Source organism: Anser anser (genome assembly GCF_964211835.1).
Source record: "Anser anser genome assembly, chromosome: Z".
NCBI classification, from domain to species: Eukaryota; Metazoa; Chordata; class Aves; order Anseriformes; family Anatidae; genus Anser; species Anser anser.
The window spans coordinates 53,856,087-53,878,395 of record NC_139723.1 but is presented as its reverse complement, the minus strand read 5'-3'; the positions used below and the strand labels follow the sequence as shown (position 1 = coordinate 53,878,395).

The 22,309-nt window shown below is 37.4% G+C and overlaps 2 long non-coding RNA genes across 4 annotated transcripts in view; one reads left to right on the top strand and one right to left on the bottom strand.

The window, feature by feature from the left end:
• Positions 1-10,689, bottom strand: part of LOC310889621 — a 23,424-nt gene extending 12,735 nt beyond the window's left edge. For both annotated transcript variants that reach the window (XR_014576648.1, XR_014576649.1), the window contains exons 1-2: positions 10,463-10,689; positions 6,656-6,736 (exon numbers count right to left, since the gene is read on the bottom strand). This is a non-coding gene — a long non-coding RNA (uncharacterized lncRNA). The remainder of the gene's footprint in view (positions 1-6,655; positions 6,737-10,462) is intronic.
• LOC310889619 overlaps positions 1-22,309 on the top strand; it is a 25,198-nt gene extending 2,889 nt beyond the window's left edge. Inside the window, exons 2-4 of one of the 2 annotated variants that reach the window (XR_014576641.1) lie at positions 13,483-13,558; positions 17,444-17,584; positions 19,452-22,309. This is a non-coding gene — a long non-coding RNA (uncharacterized lncRNA). The remainder of the gene's footprint in view (positions 1-13,482; positions 13,559-17,443; positions 17,585-19,451) is intronic. The other variant, XR_014576642.1, reaches the window with a different exon arrangement.

Below are 22,309 nucleotides of genomic sequence, written 5' to 3'. Positions count from 1 at the left end.
TGCTAAGACTGTGCCTCTCTTGGTCCCCATTCTTGTACACTGCTCTGCTCAGAAGTTCAAGGATAAATCCTTTTCCCATTAAGTTCAATAATTCAGCATGATTTTGAATAAATGCACTTCAGAAAGTCCCCTGTGGGGCAGGGAAGAGGGAAGTGTGCTGTTAAAGAACCTTCACAACCAAGGAAATAATGAATTTTTAACCATGCCTGAGCTTCAACAATCTTGCAGTAATCACCTCTAAAGAAACAGTGGGATAGCAATTCTGTGATGTTTAAAATTTAGTTTACTCCAAAGTAAAGGAAAAGGACTGTCTTTTGCATCACGATGCCTTCAAGTTGTAGCCTGAGCACAATTTTGCCTGAAGGGTGCAGCAGACTTTCGTACCATGCCCTCAGGAATGAACAAGATGAAGGTCCTGGCTTTGCCTCACAGAACTTCTTCACACTTTCACTACCCAACTAAATTAGCTTCATCTGTACATGCAGCACAGCATTCCTCACATGCACGCAGTATGAGCTGACTGGGAACTGTGTGTACAAGTAGTAGTGTTGAGTGCTATTCTTAGAGCTTCAGAGTTCAGTCAAATCAAAGCCCATTTTTCTCTTCAGGCCCCCACTGGCCCTTCCACATACACTGTTTCCATGCCTAATGTTTGTGACAGAAAAAAAGTAATTTCTTTTATACACATATAGCCTTCCTTCTGATCTATGTGCTTTTCAGAAGAAACAGGGACTGGGGAGCAAAGGCAGCAAGCAGGGTTTTGGGGAAGAAAAATAGTGTTTTTTTGTTTTTCTTTTTTCTTTCAAAAAAAACTAGAAGAGCTAAAAGATGAATGTTTTGTCAAAGTAAGTGACTGCAACAGGAGTCTGGAGCAGAAAATGTTACTCCATTTTAGCTATGGAACTAATGAAAGCCTACAGGACACATATTTGTGCATGGAGCAGAGTTACTGTATTCGGTTGATGCTCTGTGAAGAGACAAAGGGAAAGTAAGGCCGAAGAGTGAGAACATGAGTGCTGTTCTGCTCTTCTGCCTGGCAGGAAGGGTGAGCTGCCTGTCCTGCGCTCTCAGCCCTTTTACTGTTAGGGTCTGACAGCTAATAGTGGTCCTCATCAAACTGTAGGACAGAAAACAAGATTTTATCAGTATCTTTGTTGTATATTTTACACAAGTTATACTTTACTGTAAAAATGCCAAGTCTTTGGATGTGAATTCATTACCCATGAAATGGGATAGCAGATAACTGTTCCCCTGGTCAGTGTAACATTTAAGATTCCTTTTAGAAAACAAATAAAGGCAAGAATTACTTTGAATAAGACTTGTTTCTGTGATATGTTGCCCAAAAGGCAAGAATTTGCATAGCTTTAGTGCTGGATTTAGCCTGAACCTTCAGTAATAGGAAGTTAGCCAACTATGCCATGGAGCAAAGCAAATTGCTTTCACAAGGCTCGTAATATGTCATTCATTAAGATGACTCTCTTGGCATCCAGTGTGGGTGTCCGCTTGCTCTACCATAGAGCCTAGGGGAATATGAAAGATGCCAAGCCACTAAAATAGCTGAGCAATAGAAGCCACTGTGGTCACAGGGCTAATGCCAACACCAAAGGCATGTACCAACCAAACTGCAGATGTTAACTCTGGCTATGTAACTCAGTATGTGGGCCTTTCAGATTAAATGAGCTGAAAAATTACAAAAGTTTCATCCTCTAGCTTGTGTGCGTATGCCTAAGTAGGCCTATAATTCACTATTGCCCAATGTAATCTTGCTTTTTTTTTCCCTTTCACATTCATTTCTTCTACCCAGCTTCCTTTAGGCAGACTAATTTTTTACTGGCTACAGTGAATTTCAGAAATATTGTGTTAGGAATAATCTCCTGTTTATATGAGCAAATATTCTTGCACAATGATAAGTGAAAATCTATAAACACAAATCATTATGGTCAGTAATGCAAATGCACCAAATTATTTTTTTTGTATCTTTATGTGTGAAGCACTTCAGACCTGTTGAAAATTATTTGCTGTACTGAATCTAAAGAAACTAAAAAACTGGATGCTACAGAAATTAGTATTCAGATGCCTGAATTGCTTCTAGAAAAATGACCGAACTTTCAAGCTGTTACTTGAGGCCAGTGTAAAACATGATTATTTCTGCTAAATCCAATGGATGGCACTAAACTAAAAGCTGAATGAAATAAACTAACTCCCTAATCTCTAGAGTATGACCAAGAAGTTTTCAAAACTCCTCAGATCAGTTGAACAGTTTTCCACCAGCTATGTAAGCAATATAAATTTAGACTTCTTATGGAGGTGAGGAGAGAGAAGAGATAAAGAGTTTACAGCTGAATTTTATTTTTGCAGTTCAACACAAGCTCATCAGTTATATTTGTTAGGATGCACTACAAAGGCTGATCCTGTTCTTTGACTGGATGAATGCATCTACATGTCCATCACCAGTTGTATATTATGTGAATTCAGAATACGATTTATCAAGTGTAGCTGTTTCTAAATAAACTTGAAATTTGAGGACATAAATGTGGACTAAAAGTGAACCTAGAAACATTCGTGACTTTCCATTGAAAAGCTCACTTTAAATAGACGACAGCTTAGAAAGAAACTATTCCATAGTACAGGACTTGGTAGTATGTATCAGAGCAGAAGTAGAGGTAAACTGTCAAGTTATGAGACACAAGGATTATACTAAACACACTCACTGATAAACTGTGCTTGCAAGATAACTTTCTGGTGCTCCCTGTTTACAAACTAACACTTGCAATCTGGGAAATCTGAATTCAGGGCTGAACACTGAACTGTTTTTGAAGCTACACTGGAAAGATTTCTGCCTATGATCTACTGTTAATCTCTTAATTGTTCTTTCTCTACATTTCACCTTTTCTCAGGCAACCTCTCTGTCTCAAAGTATCAGTCTCCTTTTCTTCCACCTGCCCACACATATAAAATCTTCCAGGCCCAGAAATCTTCCCTTGCAATCTGGTACTCATAGCCACAGGAAGAAACCTCTCAGTGCTTCATTTCAGGAGTCTGTGTGCCCTGATCTGTGCTTCTTCACTGTCTGCTGTGAGCTATTATGCTGTGAAGGGTATAAGCTGCTGGTAGCATAAATCCAACCAACCTTGCCAACTCCCACAGTTTTATTATGAATGTTGCAGTATCTGTTCTTAATTAAAGTTTCACATGATACTATAATTCCTGACTTCGTATGTCCTAATTTTCCTTTATTCAAAATGTCAGCCACGGTCTATTTCTGTTAATGAGGCCACATTTAAGATGTTCTTCCTTTTTTTGCAGCTGTGTGAATAGTAGTGGGGCTACACTTCCCAGAGATGGCCACCAGCTCCCTCTGCTTTCAGCTTTGGCGTAACTGGGGCTAGCTGAGGCTAACCACAGAGGAGCAAACATCTGCCTCATCACAGGAAGCCTAATAAGAGGCAGATGATGAAAACAGCTGGCAAGAGTATTCAAGCCCAGGAGGAAAACTTTGAAGGATGTTGAAAATAGGGAGTGAAGAGAAGGGGGGCAAAGAAAGTAGCACCAGGAGAGCCTGTATATGACCACATTACAGAGATGACATATTCCTGAAGGGCCGAAACCCTAATTCTATTCCAGAGTGCCTCTCTTTTCCTACCTCTTGCTTTTTGCCTAACCCTGTTAAAACACAATAGTGCTGCTCCTTTGTAATTGTCAGGCAAGGAGATCAAAAATTATCTGTTAACAACTCCTAGGACCCACTGGTGAACCTAGAAAAGCCACAACATGAACTAGAACCATGCCACTGTTCCCAGGGATCCAGGGTAGAATTTTCTTGGAGTCAAGTGATAAAGCTGCATTTTTACTTCCAGTGGCAGGCATCCAGCACCAACACAAGGTTGAGAACAAGAGTCACAGGGCCCTCAAAGCTCTGTTCAGTTGGGTTACTGCATACAGTAGTGCAGCTGGAAAGAGTTTTGTCACTGTTGTGCCCTGGGTCTGTGGTTGGACTCAAATTCCTCGAAATGTAACTGAAAAATGTTTGCATTTTAGCCATAATATCCAACATGAATTACACTTTGCTATTCATCTCCAGCACTGAAAAGCTCCAGACCCTAACTGCTGAGCCCAAACCCAGATGGCAAAGGGTTCCATCATAAAAAAAAACACCCAGTCACTGCAAACAAATGTCTCCTCAAACTTGTCATAATGTTTGTTGTGTTTGTGGGTGGCGGAGGAAGGGAAGGGACTGTAGGCTGGTTTGTTACTGGGGAGAATTTTTACAGTGGGGCAAGGCAGAGACAGCAACCCAGGAAGGCCCTCAAAAAGGTTTGTGTGTCGGCCCACAAACCAGGAGTTAGATTAACCCACGTGCAGAGGTCCAGTGCCATGTCTCCAAACTCTTGAAATAAGGTTTGTGTGGTATGTGAGTGCTGCATATACACTGTCCTTTTTTCTTTTTTTTTTTCTTCAGTGTTCATATGTCAGTAATAAACATGACTCACCATAAGGAATTAGTTGTCAAGCAAGGTCAGTTGGTAAACATATTAATGAGGCACGGTACAGTTAGGGAGGATAAAAACAAACTCTCATCTCTAACATTGCTATTTATTTCTTTTATAAAACTTTTTATCTGTACTTGTGTCATCTTGAAGAAAAGCACTGATACAGGAAGGAAGAAATTCTTACTCTACACCAAATATAAAATCTGTTTGAACAAGTTTCAGTAGAAACATGGCCCCTTTTTCTCTTTCACTAGACAGTACAATAAAACAAGCTGTCAGTATTGAGGTCACTTTTATGGAGCATGAGACTATAAAGACTATGATAACCATGCCATTACTGCTACTTTAATGTCTTGCAGATTCTTCCCATCCTAGCTATTGTATGTCCCTTATCACCATAACATCCAACCCCTCCCTGTTTTTAACAGTCATGGTACCTTTTCAAAGTGGAGAGGACTGCCAGGAGAGAAGGGGAGGCACCAAGATGGTGGTGCTGGAGGCCTTCCCCTGCAAGGCAAGGCTGTGGAGTGGGAACTCTTCTGCCGGGAGAAGGGGTGGCTGCAGGGGCACCCAGCACAGCCCCGGCACCAGCAGGTGGGGGACGGAGGAGATGCGGCCGGGCTCTGCCCAGAGGTGCCTGGTGGGAGGGCAGGAGGGACGGCACGGGCTGAGGCACAAGGGGCTGGAGAAGGCTGGAGAAGAGGAGAAGCCTTTTTTTCCCCACCAGGACAACCCGGCCATGGAGCTGGAGCTCAGGCAGGTCGAGACTCTGTGGCCTGGGGGTTTTGTGTCCTGGCTGGGTGAAGCCCTGAGCATCCTGGCCTGAGCCCAGTCTGAGCCTGCTCTGGGCCGGGGCTAGGCTGGAGGCTTCCTCTTCTGCCCTGTCATTTCTCCAGTTGTTTTGCCCATTGTGTTTGAAGGAATAGAAGCACAGAGAAACTAGGTTGCACAGAAAACCAGTGGCCAAGCAAATGAATTTAATTCCAATTGTTATCTAATCACCAGCCTTTGGACTCCACTTAATTCAAAGGAATGACGGTCTGTAAACAATAAAAATAACTGTACCTGGGGTTGTTTTAAAGGCAGGGATGCCTGAAGTACTGAAAAATATGAAAACACTGAATGCTGTGTCTTTGTCCCCAGTTATTTTTGTTGTCCTTGGAAGCCGATTCTGTGAAAGACCGTACGTAAAAGTACTACTGGTGAAAGTTGTTTACTCAAGTGGCCGAAGCAATTGATGTGAGGAATGTCTCTATTATTAGACTGCATTTGCTTCATGTAACCTGTCTGTTTGAAGAATGAAGGATTACTGCATGCAGAACTTAAATTTTCCTTAACTGAAGTTAAGGAAAACACCAAGTATTTTTTATCCTCATCAATATTAGGGTCAGGTTAGCACAGAGTCTTGTAAGAAACAAAAGCAAAACGCTGCACTACTGAATTATAAACTTTCTTTCATTATGTAAGTCAACACTGAAGAGCACCAGACTGAAAAGCTACAACAGTTAGTTTTTACATGTGATTTACCAACTGGATTCAATTTGATTAGAAATGGAACTAGATGTAACAGAGCACAGAGTTAAGAAACCCACAACATAAAACTCCCAAAACTTTTATGCTTAAATCAAAGGGTAGGGATTCAAAATTACAGGGGACGATGGAAATGAGGGAAAGACACAGTAAGAGGAGACTTAGGAGCTATGACAGATGTGGCTGATGTAAATGGAGAAGATATACAGAGGAGGATCTGATCCACAGACCACTCCCACAGTAAGTGGGACCATAGTGAGAAGTCTGCCATCCCCTTCCAGTGACCCTGGAACAAGATAATATTAAACAGACACTAGGCAAAAAAATCAGGGAAGAAAAAAAAAAAAAGCTTATGGCTTAACTGAGATTTCTAAGAACTAAAAGTCTGAACTACTACTTGTTTGATGCCAATGTGAAAACTGTCTAAAAAGAAACAAAATGTCAGTTTGTTCCACACACACATTTTTCTCCAGCACTGAGTCATAGGCTTCCCAAAAATTGTGTTAACATCTGGGATGCAAATACAGAATTCAGAAAAATAATGTTTGGGTTCCTCTACTCCTTGTGCTTTTCTTTAGAGCTCAAAGAATACAGACAGCTATTTTTTCTTAGGAATCTTGTAAATATCAGCTCACCGTAATTGCCGTGTTCATCTTCATTAACATCTTTTGAAACACAAAATGAAAGTGTTATCTTGTTCAAGCTAGTCATTAGACCTACTGAAAAGACAAAACAGACATGTTCTGCTTAGAAAGCAGTTTTTATTTTCATTTAAAGCTTGACCAACACACCCAGAGATTGTTGAGATTTATTACAGAGCTGTATATAGCTGAATGTAATCTTATGCTGTAACCCTGTGGCTTCCTTAGATCAGGTGAAAAAAATGTTTAAGAAGTCCCTCATTTCTGACACACCAGCTAGTGTCATATGCACTGATACTAGTGACAATATGCATTAGGATGTAGGAAAACAAATAGGACATAAAGGAATTCTGATATCAAAACTTAGTGGAAGACAATTATCTTTGACTGAAGATTGTGTATCTGTGCTTATTTTTGCAACCTAATGTTAGAAAATATACCTGTGGTAACTGAATAGTTTAATTCTCCAACTGCTGTTTTTGAACCCTTCATTCATTCTGAAGGTATAATTAATCTTTATGCAATAGTACAGCAAATGATAGTGTTTCCACCTGACCTTAAACTATGCCATTCTAAACAGAAGCAGAGGAAAAAAGTTGCATGAAGAAAATAGTTACCTCTTCTCCCACCCCCATCCCCCACATGCTCAATGCATTGTTAGTCTCAGATCTAGTGACCTCATGGAACGGCAGATTACAACCAAGATGGTGGCATTTTTGGAGCTTTCATCCTCCATTTGGCTGTGATCCACTGGCCTTAGGAAAAGAGATAAGAATTTATATTTCTTATCAGCCACCAGATGGCTTTTAAAACCAGAGGCTGTCTGCAAGGATTTAAGTTAATGAACAAAAGTGCTTTTATGAACTACTGGTATGTACAGTCAGAGATGTAATTCTGGTTATTCAAGACAGTGCAAGAGAATAGATCCTACCATATATAACAACTTAATCTAGCAATTGTATAACAGCCCTTCTGACTCATTTTCCATAAGCACTGTAACTCTCTAAACAAAAATGGATTAGCTACAGTATGTTAAAGCGTTTGGAATTGTACAGAGTTCAGGTTTAAATAGAATTTTAGTGCTTTTCAGTGAATGGTGATACAGAATTGTATGACTGGAAAACATTTTTAAAGAGAAATAAAGTCAATAGTGTATTATTATATCTCCGTGTCACATGGAGAAAACTTGTTTTCCTATCATCACTAAAAAGAGGTGTGATGCTGATTTTGGGAAGACAGTACTGCAAATCTAGCAGTAAAATAATGCATCCAAAATATCTTATTTTGTAGAAATAATAACTGCTAACAAAGAAATAAGAAATAAGAATTGCTAACAATTCTTATAGAACCAAATCCTAACAACACTCATAGCTGTGCTGAAAGTGAATGGAGTAACTGAAAGAATAACAGAAACATTTTCTGGAGCTGTTCCGTTTATACAGGGTTGGTGAAATTTGTTAAGACCATATGTTAGTCATATTGAGGGAGGCATGGTTTAACTTTATGAATCCTGGAGTTCTCCCAGCAAACTCTCAAGGTCTCATGTCTCTCAGATTTGTTGAATTGCTCATGTGATTGCAGTCTGGGAGCAGGTTAAAGGAAAAGAACTAATAGCAGAAGTTAAGGTTGCTCCCCTTTAAGCACACTATCAGCTTCCATTATAAATCTTACTGTTAGCTGTTTTATTACAGTGACTAACAAAATTGGCTTTATGTAGAAGTTGCCAGGTGTACTCTGAAAGAGAAACATATTTTTTTTTCTGCAGATTGAAGAAAATCTGACAAACTTTTTTTATGTGCAAGCTATTACTCTGTCCAGTTTTCACTGGTCTCTTTATTACTTTATGCATTCCTAATAACATACGACTGTGCAACTACTCATCTAAATGTTGCTTGTCTTTAAACTGCCTTTTCAAATGTATTAGTAAACCCAATTTTACAAAGAAGCTATAGCTAAGCACCAGTTACTCAAAAAGTTCACTTGAATTGCTCAAATCATAGAAGTTGGTAGTCAGCTCAGAAAAATCTATAAGCATTTCTGTTTCTTATCCAAGGATACGAGATGTTTTCCTCTAATATAACAGGAGAGGTTCTTTTTTTTTTTTTTTAATTTTGTTTTAGGTCACAATATTGGAATTCTAAAATTCTAAAATTCTAGGAATAAACTAAAGTAAGAACTTTGTCCAAACACATAGACATTCTGCATTCACATTCTCCATGAAGTAGGCTTCTGGTCTTAACTCTCAACTTTTGTCAATCCGAATAAAGATCACCAGAATGGATAAATTAAGTAAAACAACACATTTTCATTTTGTTGTTAATTTGATTATATCATGGGGTACTTTACACAGCATAATAATGCACATTTTTTGATGCTCATAATGCACATTTTCACTTTGGGCTGGACAATACCCCAGATATCTTGTTGCTTGAATTTTCAGGTTACAGTCATATACATATATATATATATATTTGTTGATTATATATATATATGTTGACGATATATATATATATAAAATGCATATACATATTATACATATATATATTATACATATATATATATCATCAACAAATATGATTCCTACAGCACAAAATGCATCACAATCAATCCTAATACAGGCTGAGAAAGATGGTAAGTTAATGTCATTCCTACTATTAAATCTGAAGTGAAATCCGAATGTAAGGGTTGTTTGAGCAAGCCTAACCTATGTATTTTATGTTTATATTATTCATTTTCATTTACTTATCACATTCTTCTAAAGAAAGAAAAATTAAAAAGTAGAGAGGTATAACTTGACTGCACTAGTGGTAACAAAAAGATTCATTTTTTTGAGATTTGTTTTCTGCTTATTTATGTTCAGAACGTTATCTTAGTGGTAACCAGAGCTCCCCACTCTCAATTACTGGTACCTGCTCAGCTTAATTGTCAAGAGATTTTTTTTCACAGGCAGAATGTAAATCCAGAGGTAATCAGTTTGCACAGACTACACTAGCTTCATATTCACTTCAGATTATTTCTCTCTTTGATTTATATACTTTACTCCCTTTCTTTACACGAAAATTTCAGTTTTCTATCTATTGCATGCATGGAACTTCCTTGAGATAACCTATGCATCTTTTATTTAAGTATTGTGAAAGTGAGAGATGATACTGCCCTGTTTATCAGCAGAGTTGATAGTTAACCTGTTTGCTGTTCCTAATATGCATGCAAAGCATCTGTGTTCAAATAATTAATAGCAGGACATCTACAGTAAAGTTAAAGTGTTTTTTTGTTGTTGTTGTTTTGTTTTGTTTTTTACTGGAAAGAAGAAATTGGGTCATTTCTTACTTAAAATGGCTCATTTCTACTTTATTTAGTTCAGATGAGGAGAGAGAATTTGATTTTGCTTCAAAAATACTTTGGACAGTTGTATAATTCTCAAGAGAGATACAGAGCATGTGAGTGACACCGTTTGGCAGAACTTAGTTTTACACGTGATAGTGTGAAGGGTGTAACACTTTTTATTTCAGTCCTACTGCTGTTCCCCTTCTGGAAGAACTGCCCTGTGCTCAGTAAAGCACTACTGAAACTATAGGCAAGACAAATTCAGGCTGTATTATATATAAACACACATACACAAATGTAATATTTACAGTGTGTGGTCGAGAAATGATTGCATTTACATGCACAACTGCAGAAGTGAGAATCTTTAACAGACAAACATAATGCAAAGACTACTAAAACATATATTTGTCACCTCAGAAGTTAAAGAAAAACTTTCCAAAACCTTAAAGAAAATTAAGGAGTATTTTTTATGCTTACCCCTTTACATGTTCAAGTTTGAACAGATCTTCCACTTCTCTTAAAAGATCTGTTTCAAGTCGTGCAGGTGTGACTCATAGAAGGTTGACATCCGTGGCTTGTGGCAGAAAACGGAGTGGAATCTGTGTAAAGCTGACTGGTGATTTCAGTTGCTAGCACATAACAACCATTGGACTGCTTTATAAAGCTTCACAAATTAAAAATATGTAGCTCAAAGACAACTCAGTTATTCCAGCTGAACATTCTTACCTTCTGCAATCTGCAGTAGACACAGTGGACATAAGCTATCTGCACATACGGTTTCCATACGAAGATTTATCCACAATCTATCAATCTATAGCATGCTCTTCATTTTCTGTTCAATGCAATCTCTGTGATAGAAGATTCTGTTTGGTATTTAACCAAAAGAATGCCAATGTTATCAAAGATAATTCAATATTATCAAAGAAATTTGAAAAATGAAGTAAAAAAAATAAAATGTGAAGCACAGATCCAGTGCTACCTTCTCTGTAAAAGAACTCCAGTATTATTGTGTAAGAACCAAATCTCACCACCAATAACAACCAGGAATATTTTTATATGGTCTAACATGCATTAATACATACAGATTGACTTCAAATTCACTTAAATATCATACAGGCCATATAAGTGGCCAGATTTTGGCATCCTTACTTGGACAAAGTTAATTGCACTGGGAGCTGTTCTGCGAGAGCTACGAACACCCTTGCCTATGAATAATCTGAGTGAACATTAGCATTTCAATACACTTGGACTAAAAAGGCAAAATGGCTAGATATTTTTAAAACATCATTGTATGAAGTGGGGGACAGAATGGGATTTTTTTTTTTTTAGGATTGTGGGGTTGATTTTTTTTTTTACAGTCTTCCAAGATCATGACTGTGACAAACCTCATCAGTTTCATGCTCTTCAGTCAGTAGAATCTTGCCATTAGGCACACAGCTCTAAGTACCAGTGGTTGAGGTTTTTGGTTCCACTTCTCATCCAAAAACCAAAGAATAACTCCTTTTCTCTGAGATGCCATGATGAGCTTTGATTGTAAACGTAGTAACTCTGTAATATCTGAGGCAGAGTTCTTTGATAATTACAAGCAAATAAGATTTTTTTTTTAATTAAACTAATCAACTAGTGAATATTCAGCTTATTTCAACTCCCATGAAGCGTAAATTGCTAATGCAAATACATTAGATTTTATTAATATTGAGACTCAATTATCTTCTTCTTCCTAGAACAATAATTTGTCACAGATAACACAGAAAGAGTGATAAAGCTGTAGTCATCAATACATTAATAGCCTTAATACTGAGCATATATGAAATAATATTGATTTCATAATTTATGATGATGAAAAGATAATGAAATTAATTATAAATTGATATAATAATCCTTTGAAGCATTTGAGGTCATTGATCTCCTTAAAGCCCAGTGAAACTGGCCTTAAAGATTCTCCACAGTTTTACGATGACATTTCAGCTTTTACTATTCATTCTGAGGATTAAAAAGTGAAAAGCTTAGTCTGATGATTACGTACAAAGTGACGGACCTGTGTTTTTGTGGTAGAATGAGCTTGAAAAACGCAGTGTTTGATTACATGCATTTGCATAAGTTCACAGAGACTATCCAGTTTTAATGTTGAACTCTGGCTGCACGCATAACAGATCCCAGTGAAGAAAGGATACCCCATTAAGAAAGATAAGGGTCACTGTGTTACTACACGCTGGTGTTTTTGTAGTGACTGGCTAAAATATAAAAACAAACTGCAAGCTTTTCTCATCCCTTATATTACAACTTACTCTCCACATGTCCTTGCTCTGTGCAAATTGTTCACATATCCATATCCATACCCATATCCATAAGCCTAGGCATCCACTCAGTCATTTTTATTTCCCTACATCAAAGTGCAGCATTCAACCAGCAGCAGTGGACTGCTGCAAGTGTAGAGTAGCTGGTTTTCTCTACAACTGACTGCCAGTTGGAAAGCTGAAGTATGCTGCTTATCTGTGGTAACACCCAGAGTTGCCTTGGCTTTGTTCCAGTTCCTCCCTTATTTCTTCAGACCATCTCCTGTTACAAAGATTGCAGATGATCTGCATCCAATCCCTTAAACAGGATGTAAATTGGAGCAATAGTGGCTTGGAGCTGTTTTAAAAGTTAAGCAGGTGCTTATGTGCTCTTTCTGTGCCAAGTCAAATGTGTTCAGTAACTTCCAAAGTTCAGTGGAGAGCAATGCAATTCTTCATGGAAATAAAGCCACTGAAAAAGTCAAAGCTTTAAGTGTATATTTTGGACGTTTTCTGTGAATTCATGCTATCAGCTTTTCTACCCAGCAAAGAAAGTCACTCATTGTTATGACAATCATTATAAAACACATTTAGATTATTTTTTTTTAAATAAATGCAACCAATCCAGACAGACATTAGGAGTAATCTTCCCCTGTGCTGATGTTCCCACAGCATTTATTCTCCAGCGTATTTAAAACCTCATTCTGCTTTGCCCCTCGACGGATTATAAGGCTATCAGTCTTTCTCCAAGAAGCACTGCACAACAGTTGCACTGGACATCGGAAGTGGTGTTTGAATCTCATTTGAAATCCTTTACCATTTCGCAGATTCTGTCATTTATATTATTAGCAACAGGTGTATGTTATAAGAAATTCTGTTAGCAAATGATAAGGGTATCACAGTTTTAATCAGCCTGTTTGCCTTAAAATTAATGAGCATTGTGTGTTTTCATGAGGTGGAAAGCATACTCCTGTAGCTGTGAATACCTCAAGAACACACTACCTCTGATAGCAAGTCATATTTGAAATAGTTCTATTATCACTTGGAAGTCAGCTGAAAACTTCCAAAAGAGATTTTTTTTTCCCCAGTATGTTTTGCTTTTTTTTCTAATCAGTTGTACCTCAAGGCATTAAAACAGATTTGCTAATGGTTAACCATGTTTATATGGTCATTTTAACACAGCTATTTGCAGTGTTTTTACTATAGGTTTGTTTTTTGTAGGTGTAAAGAAAAAGTACGAGCACAGAGTGTGCGTATTTTCTGTGGAGGCAGAAATAATAGTTTCTTTGGACTCACGGTCAGTCACAGTGTTGAATGTGGAACAATGCACTATTCATCTCTCATATTCTATCTTCCTTTGACATTAGTTATGTTCTTAGTATGGACATATGTGTCATTTGAGTATTTCTTTAAACCGCATATAGTATTTGTTGAAAGTGCGGTTATGGTTAGAATAACAGCTATTTAAAACAATATCTTGTAATTCAACAGACCTTTGCCTAGAAAGCATTCTGACTTTAGACTGATTCATTTTCTTATCACTATAAACTGATACTACCTTTACATTTTTTTGTACTTCTGTGAGCTTTGCACAGCCAATCTAGATACAAGAGAGTGAGCCATGTTCTAGTGAAGACAGTGAAAAAACGTTTAGGTTTCAGCTACAGCAGCAGACCATTTAGTATCTGGGCTATAAAAGTAAACTAGAAAAGACAAAGCTTGGCTTTCAGAGTCCTGGTTGAGCTTCCAGAGCAGCAATCTGGGGGAATCTGGGGGGGGGGGGGGGGGGGAGGGAGGGGAATGCAGAAATTTGGGTTTCTTGTTACTAATTTCACAACGTCTTTTTTTTTTTTTTTTTTTAAATAGAGCATAGTTTATATTAGACTCGCTAAGAAGCTTTCTTTCATTAGAAATGAACCATTTCATTCTTGCATAATATATACTGCATATATATGTATTCTCAGTGTGCCTGGTATTTTCTTTTCTAACTGAAGACATCGAATGCAAGTCTCAGCAAGTCAGAACTGATACAGGATAGGCACTTTGCTTGTCTACTGACTCACCTTTGGTAAAAATCTGAGATGTCTCAAATTAAGTTTACAGATACAGAACAGATCAGTAAAGTAACTAGACATCCTCATAACTCTTGACCATATATTCATTTCTGCTTTCCTTTGGTACAGGGATTATGAAACATTTACTAATGAATAAGGAAGCTGCATATAACAGATGACCTTAAATTTCATCCCGCTTCAAAACTTTATATAAGGTGGCAAGCACTGCAAGAAGCAGGAATAACTCCAGAAGAATAATTAACTTTAAGTGAAACTACTGTATATACTGATTATCTGAATGAAATTGGACCGATTTTTAACATAATCTAGATGAAGTGCCACTTTACTTTCTGAAAACATATACTCTTACTACCTTAGTCTAACACAGGGTGTGGATTTAATTCTTATAGTGAATTTTATTTCATCTTACTACCATAACTCCACCTCCAGAAATATCAAAAATACAAAACTGCCAACACAACAAATGGGCAAGCATGTAGTTTGTGGTGTTAGAGACTTTATACAGTGAGAGGTTTTCCCACTCCTGCCCTGTGGCCAATGTCCCACAGTAATGCTCATTCTTAGTAACAGAGCCATGTGAATTTTTCAAATAATTTTCTGTATTTCTCACCAGTCCACATGATCCAGTGAATCACAAACTGTTCTGAACATGTCCCCTTTTGATAGTTTCCCAAGAACCTCACTGTACCTGGGTTTTACCAAGATGAGACACAAAATAAAAACATTAGTACTGCTGGAACATCCTTGCACAAAAGAGTTTTTAGATTGACACATACCATAATTACAAATTCAGATGTTCCTTTACACTTCTAAATAAAAAGAAAGCCAAATAATAGGACTGATTGAAAGTTACCACTGAAACGTAGTTTTTACCTCAGCAAATCCAGGACACTTACAGGTTGTCAGCTATATGCAGCTGGAAGGCTTTGGCCTTTTCTTAGCCTCACCAAATCAAATTCCTTCCCTAGGACTGAAGGAGCCCAGAAAGTCTGCAAAAAATATTTGGCCTTTTCTGTCCTTCTTTCCTCTTTATTTTCCATAAGAGGAATAGAAGCATTTGCAGTATGTTTTTGCAGAAAACATTTAATTTTGTCATTTTCAATATTTCTAATCTGCCATCCATTGATGGAGTAGGAGGCTGAATGTAAGTCTGCAGTTTGATAGCAAGCACCTTAAATATCACTTGATGAAACAGATATACAGAAATTCTCACGTAAGGTAGATCTTTTGTGAATATCATACCAAACCTTATAAAATGTTGCATGAGTAGTCTTCAGGAGGGTTCACAGACTGGCGTAAAGTTTTGTTGCATGTAACTTCCATTGATTTTAAGTGGAGGTCCCTGAACCAAAGGAGTAATTACATCAGGTTTATGTTGCATTCAAAGTTTTAAAGGTTTTCACTCTGAAGTTGCCTCACGTCAAACAGAATTACCTTCTCATTGCACACTTTATTTTACTTCTGACATACTAGTACATGCCTATACAGAGCATACATGGAGCCAAATGTATCTCTGCTCTAGATCTGCTTGTATGCCCCTTCAGCATTACTCCACCAAAGAATTTGGCCACTGAACTTTCTGTTAAATTTGTCTTATATGTCCCCTGCTATTAATGTGGAATAAAAGTATCCTGTATACAAAATCACCCTGGAAAATAAAATTCTTCAGAATATTTTGTGCCTCCTTGGAAAAAAAAAAACAAAAAACAAAAAACCCCTACACGTTTTCCCTATGAAAACAAAAATAACAGCCTTCATATTTTTTTTCTTACATTTTAAATAAGACTGCATCTGAAAAAAAAAAAAAAAGATGGAAAAATGTTCCAATAAAAATCCTTAAGTAGGTCTTTTGCAAAACTTATAAATACTTTCTCAGTGAAATTTAGGTACTTTTATTCAGATCTAGCTCTCTCATGACTGCTGTACTCAGATTTCAATCTCTGTTGCAGTCAAATATTCTTTCCACACACTGCATGTGTCTCACTATAAAACAAAGTCATCAGCTCCCAGAACAGTTGTCTCAAGAGGAAATTGTATGGATATGAGACAAAGTTTTTGCCATGTTATTATGTCTTTTAGAAAATGCATTGTTAAAAATGATGCTGTCAAAAAAAAAAGAAAAACAAAAATCAAAAACAAAACCAAAATGAGAATGGAGATCTTGACTTGTAAATTTCTACATGGCATTATCATTTTATAAAAGAAAGAAAGGAAAAGGTGAAGAGAGGCCCACGAACCTCCTTAATACTGTATAGCAGGAACACAGATCCTGCCATATGAGCCTCACTGGGGAAATTTAAAGAAGGAGCTCTAGCAATGTAACGTGATTTGGCAAGAGCTGAATTTGAATGTGGTTGTGAGGTCCCCACAAGCAACATATGCTTTTACTAAGCTGCAGTATTCCTTCCTTTCATAGCCCAAGCTTTTAAGCTATTACTTTGTATTTTCTAAGATTATATAGTTCTACGCCAAACCAAAGTCATTAGCTCTGGATAAAACCATCATATTATGAAATTACAGCTCATCCAGAGGAAGAGAGAAAAAGTGGATATTTAATTCTGACCTCTTTAAAAAATAGAGAAAAGGAGGAGAGAAAAGGAGAAGAGAAAAGGAGGAGAGAAAAGGAGAGGGAGGAGTGGCAGGGAGATTGCTGCTTATGATTATGAGTTGAACTTTGAACTTTTTTCTATTCCTCTGGACAGGCATTTTTTATTTTTATTTTTTTACATACCTTACTAGAGTTAAAATTTGAAGTATACACTGAGCATAAAAACATTTACTTACACAGTAATGGAAAATTAAACATTAAAATGGGAAAAAAAAATTACTTCCAGACACAACTGGAGATTGAAACATGTCTAAAAGCAAAGCTGCCAATCTGCAATTTGGAAACAAAGAACATTCTTTAATTTTTTTGCTTCCCACCTGATGGGTGGGATGTCAGTTCTGCCTAGGAAAGTTCAGGCATGTCCTCAAATTGTTCTGCATACTTTTACTTCCTGTTTTCTTTGTTATGTGAAAGCTTCCTTTTCAAATCACTTTAATTTAATGATGTTAATAACATCACCCCTTTTTTTCCCCTGGTATTATTACTAATACCACCTCAGAAACATGCCAGGACAGGAAGAACATCTCTCACACATGAGCTCCCAGAGTTACAAGACCAAGAGAACAAGAATGCCGCTTCCATTCATCATGGGATTGCACGCAGGGGGAAGATATGCACAGCTAACGGTGAAGGAGTAAAGGTAACTGGGAGGATTACCCCAGTTTCAAATGATACTTCAGAAACAGCTGTCACTGGGCTAATGCTGCAGTGTAGTGCCAGAGCCCTGCTGTAGGGCAGGGCCTGCCTCGGGACATTGCTGAGGGTGGTGTGTTGCCATGAGGCCTGTCCTGCCTGCAGAAGAACCATATCACAGAATGCTTTGGGTTGGAAGGGACATTAGAGACCACCTTGTTCCAACTGCCCTACCATGGGCAGGGACACCACTCACCAGACCAGGTTGCTCAGGGCCTTATCGAACCTGGCCTTGAACACCTCCAGGGATGGGGCATCCACAGCTTCTCTGGGCAACCTGTGCCAGTGCCTCACCATCCTGCGTGAAAAACTTCCTCCTAACATCTAATCTAATTTGATCTCTCCTCTTTTAGTTTAAAACCATTCCCCTTTCTCCTATCATTATCTGCACTTGTAAAAAGCCACTCTCATCTTTTCAATAAGTCCCCCCATAGTACTGAAAGGTCACAATGAGGTCTCACCAGAGCCTTTTCTTCTCCAGGCTGAACAACCCCAGCTCTCTCAGCCTGTCTTCGTAGCAGAGGTGCTCCAGCCCTCTGATTATCCTTGTGGCCCTCTTCTCGTCCCAGTCTAACAAGTCCATGTCCTTCTTGTGCTGGTAGCCCCAGACCTGGACACAGTACTCCAAGTGGGGCCTCACAAGAGCCACAGAAGGACACAATCACCTCCCTCCACCTGCTGGCCACTCCTCTGTTGATGCAGCCCAGGATGCAGTTGGCCTTCTGGGCTGCAAGAGGTCACTGCTGACCCATTTCAAATTTTTTTTCCACCAGAACCCCCAAGTCCTTCTCTGCAGAAGTGTTCTCAATGAGTTCTTCTCCCAGTCTGTGCTCCTGTCTGAGATTTTCCCGGCCCAGGTGCAGCACCTTGCACTTGGACTCGTTGAACCTCATTAGGTTCACGTGGGCCCCCACTACAACTCTCAGCATTGCACTCCCAGCCCTGACCTTTCTTGTTCTTTGTTAAATCATTGTGGAATGCCACAAATAAGGTCCAGAACACTGGAAGTGATACCTGTAAGCGTTAAAGTCAAAGTCTTTAAAAGTTGCCATGTTTTAGGCATCTTCAGAACAAGATTCCCAACTAGAATAAAAAAAAAGTTAAAAACTAGCATGAAGATCAGTTCAGTCTGTCTTCTAATGAAAGACCGTAACAGAAACAATATAAATTTACACAAATGAATCTGTATTTTTAAGAATGGGTATCTAGGAATACAAAACTTTCTGTCAGAACCATCCCAAGCACTGAGAAGTTTCAGGCCTTCCATTAGACCCAGCCTGACCTATTTCTCATAAGAAAAATATAACCAACCCAAGGTTTTGGGAAGTTCAGATATGATTCCAAAGCCGGCATCTTGTATTCTTTCCCATTTATGGTGCAAGTATAAGAGTGTACCACAGTGATGACTGGCATATTAAGCACTATATTCATGCATGGCAAGAACATTATTATAAAGAATTTTGCTTTTCTTTTTTCTCTGTGACTTTCAATATTCTAAAATAACGTTTATTGACTTAAATTCACATTCTTCCTCATAACATAATTCTTATTAAAAATCCACATGGAAAACTATCTAACTCTTTTTATATTTGCTTGTTTCATTATCAATCAGAATCATTATGTTGGTATCAAGAACAATATGTGAATTAAATGTTAATTAACTTGTCTAGTGGTCAGAGCCTAAAACTGATAATATTATGAGCAAATAGCTAGCTCACACAGGACTGCTGTGTGACCTTGTGCAAACTAGTCTCAGCTAAATGACTTTCTCCATCTATAAAGCAGATTAATGATATCTGTGTACTGTATTACAGCTCTCTGAAGATTGATTCAATTAATCTGCAAAATGTTTCAAGATTTTCAGACCAAAAGTTATGGAGGAGCATTATAAATGAACACTTCTGCAACGGCCAATGGAAAAAAAAAATCGCAATGATACAAAGTGGTTCTTTTAACAGTTAATGATTTACAAAATAATAATAATAATAATAATCTGCTATGTTATGTAAAAAGATATTTAGAAGAAATATTAGATACTCTGCCATTACTTACTGGGCTTCCAAGTTTATTTCTGTAAGAATTCTAAAAGCATTCACTCCAAAGTTTTTGAAATAAAATTAAAAGTGTGTGCATTTCTTATTAACCTGAAATAATTTAACAATTTTCTGTAGGGTATTTTTATTACTCTTTCTTAAGTACTAAGACTACTTGCTAATTTCAACTACTTTTCACATTTTTGCTTTTGGCAGCTCTTCTATTACATAAAACAATAGTTTTGCTGGGTTTTCTTTTTTAATACTTAACAGGAAGCTGAAACAGAAAGTAGTTGGAGAAAGATTTGAGTGGAATTATGACAATGAGAAAGAGGTTAATAAAATGTCTTCCTCCATAATACAACTTTTCTTATTCCAGTAAAAGGTTTTTGTTCCATGTTGGCAAAAAATAAAAAAAAAATCCTAACACACTTATTCTTTATTCTATTCTGTAACTTCATGCCATGACAGCTTTTTCACTGTGCATAACAATGACAATTTTTTACTGTATGTTTTTGTGTCCTCACAAGATTCATTGTGACTAAGAATGCTTCAGAAATTAATCACTGTGTTATTTCAACGAGTTGGCTTTTTTTTTTTTTTAGTTTATAAAAGATCAACAAGACACAAGAAAAGATATCCCTTACCTGATAAAGATCAAATACTGTTAATTTGTTTTACGTGTATTCATATTCATTGAACCACTTGTTTACTTTCAGCTCATACATTTTCAATAGTATATTAACACAATAACAGAGTAGAATCTATACATTGCTTTTTGTAATGTGTACAGGATGAGAACAAATCTTAAAAAAATATTTGGATGTGCTACGTTTGTTGGGATCCCTTTTATGTTGTGTTGTATTTATCTGCAAAGCAATGGCATTACAAATTTAACTTCCATCACCACAGCCTACATTGAAATCGGAAAGTCAAGGTTTGCATTCTGCACTTTGCAATACTTCTTCTACTTGTAATAGAGACTGTCAGATCAAGACGAGTTGGCAAGCTGATAATGCAGGAAACAGTAGAGAATCAAATCATATTTCCATGCTCTGCTGGTTGACTGCAGCAAGACTTGAAGTGCTGACTTAAAGAGAGGAGTACTCAAATATTCTGGCATAGTAAGGGAGGATATTCACTGTCTTGAACCATGACCCCATTATTTTACTGGTTATACCAAAACTGAAGCTTGAACTGGTAAGCAAGGCATGGGAATAAGATTCAGAGGCACAAAGATATTTAGATTAAGATGATAGACTTTATATTCTTTCTTGAAGTAATATCTACTCATTAATTGAAAGGGGATAATGTTCACCCAGTTAATATGGCTGCTGAGCGTGTAGTATCTCGATGAGTGGAAAAAGGAAATCCAATGTGCAAGCAGAAACCACTCACAGCTACAATGAATGGGTAAGATGGAATACAGAGGCAACAAAATAATACTGAAGTCACCTGCTAACATCACTTCCTTTCTTTCCCACTCTCTTTCTCACTACCCCATCTCCCAGCATTTTTTAAAAGCCCGGCCCAAGCTGCAGATATCTAATGTTAGTTGCTGTACCTCATTCCAACAAGAGAAATCAAGCATGGATAACAACCCTTCCTCCCCCTGAACACACACATATTCACTTGCCAGTAGATTGAGGCTTCTGTTCAGATCCAAGACTTTGTCTTTCTCCTTCCTCTGCCAAGCAAAACACATGCAGTAACACTTAATTAAGGTTCCTATTCAGATTATATAGCCTCAATGCTAAGAACAAGGCTTGAGCTGCCCAACTCCCAGTAGCATGGTTAAAGCCACAAATATCAAATTGGGAACATAACCCTTCACTTAGATTTAATACAGAGTATCATTGTAAGTGAAATAATTTATCAAGTGATTATTAAATCTTACCTAAAGATTAGCAAGTGTTACTAATTGCATAGCCGTTAACCATCTATAATTATGTCTTTTGTAATCAGTTGGCATTTATTCATTAGTAGTCTTACATAGTACTGTCATAACTTAGAACATTATGCAACTATTTGATCCTCATTAGGGATATTTTAATAGTTTTTAGTTATTTATATTATAAGGAATAGCCATCTTAATTAATTTGCATTTTATGTGCTTTTGAGAACCAACATTCAGAATGCTGCCTAGTGGCCACATTAGAGGGTGAAGAGTCATATTGAGCCTAGCATAGCAGTTATGTTTGCTTTGCACAGAATAATACAAGCATATATATACATACATATATAAAATTATTTTTTTTCTTACATGGGGAAACATTTTATAAGCAAAACCTCAGATTTTGGTGACATGAAATAGTGAAGCAGCTGGCATTGAAAGCAACATTATCTGGTGTTGCAAAACTTAATGCTGTTGACTTGTTTCTGAGAAGCACATGTGTAGGGTGCTACAAGCATCAGTGTAAGTGCAGTATGAAATGTGATGAGTAGAGGAGGAAGCAAGGCAATCTGATCCCACATCCATGAAAGCACTCAGTGACTGCTGCCTGAAAACAGAAGCAAAGCTCAAACAAGGGTCACTAAAGACTTATCTCACTGGCTGATAATCTCACATGAGCTCCTCTTTACCTTGGTCAACTTTCTATTTTGCCATGTTATAGCCATTTATTTATTTATTTATTTAT